At 62.0% G+C, this 727-nt stretch overlaps 1 non-coding gene across 1 annotated transcript; it reads left to right on the top strand.

Annotated features, from left to right (window-relative positions):
- Positions 1–367: 367 nt before the first annotated feature.
- On the top strand, positions 368–486 carry LOC116217756. The gene has a single exon (XR_004162470.1). It is a non-coding gene; the product is annotated as a 5S ribosomal RNA (ribosomal RNA).
- Positions 487–727: the final 241 nt, after the last annotated feature.

The raw sequence follows: 727 nt of genomic DNA, 5'->3' as shown, positions 1-727 counted from the left end.
TCGGTGCGTGAGCCCCGTTGGAGTTGGTTTGGGAGGCTGGGGAAGCACGTGTGACTTTGTGTGCATGTGTGCGTGCCGTGCGGTGCTGTGGCGTGTGCGTGCGGTGCCGGGAGGCGTTCCGTGCCAGGGTTGTAAGTGGCGTAGGGTCAACGCGCGTTGGGTAGGGTGGATGTCGGGGGATGTGCGAAGGCGTGGGGAGGTTGGGTCCGGGTTGTACGGTTGTGTGGGTGACGTGCGGGGAATTGCGGGCAGCGTGGGGTCGCGTTGTGGTTGGCCGGCTTTGGGGCTGTGGCCCTTGTTTTCCCATGGTGGCGGGCGGTGGCGGTGGCGTGCAGCTGGCAAGAGGGCCGGAGCAGGAGCACGCAGCGTCTACGGCCATCCCACCCTGGCAACGCCCGATCTCGTCCGATCTCGGAAGCTAAGCAGGGTCGGGCCTGGTTAGTACTTGGATGGGAGACCTCCTGGGAATACCGGGTGCTGTAGGCTTTTGCTGACGGGCTTTTGTTGCCCTCCGCTCCCGCGCCGGCGGGCTGGCCGCGGGAGGCGTGAGCTTTTGTGTTTGGGGACAGCGTTCCGATATGCTGTTTTGAAGTCCCTACTGAGTTAGTGTCAATTTGGCCTTTTCTTCCTTGCCTCACTTCTTGATTCGCTCCTCTCCTTTTCCCTTTCTTCTCTCCACTGTCTCGTCCTGGCTTTGCCTTCCATCACTGCAGCAGGCGCTTGTCTA

This window comes from Meleagris gallopavo, unplaced genomic scaffold (assembly GCF_000146605.3).
Source record: "Meleagris gallopavo isolate NT-WF06-2002-E0010 breed Aviagen turkey brand Nicholas breeding stock unplaced genomic scaffold, Turkey_5.1 ChrUn_random_7180001942001, whole genome shotgun sequence".
Taxonomy (NCBI): Eukaryota; Metazoa; Chordata; class Aves; order Galliformes; family Phasianidae; genus Meleagris; species Meleagris gallopavo.
Note: the sequence above shows the minus strand (reverse complement) of the source record. Positions and strands in the feature narration are given on the sequence as shown.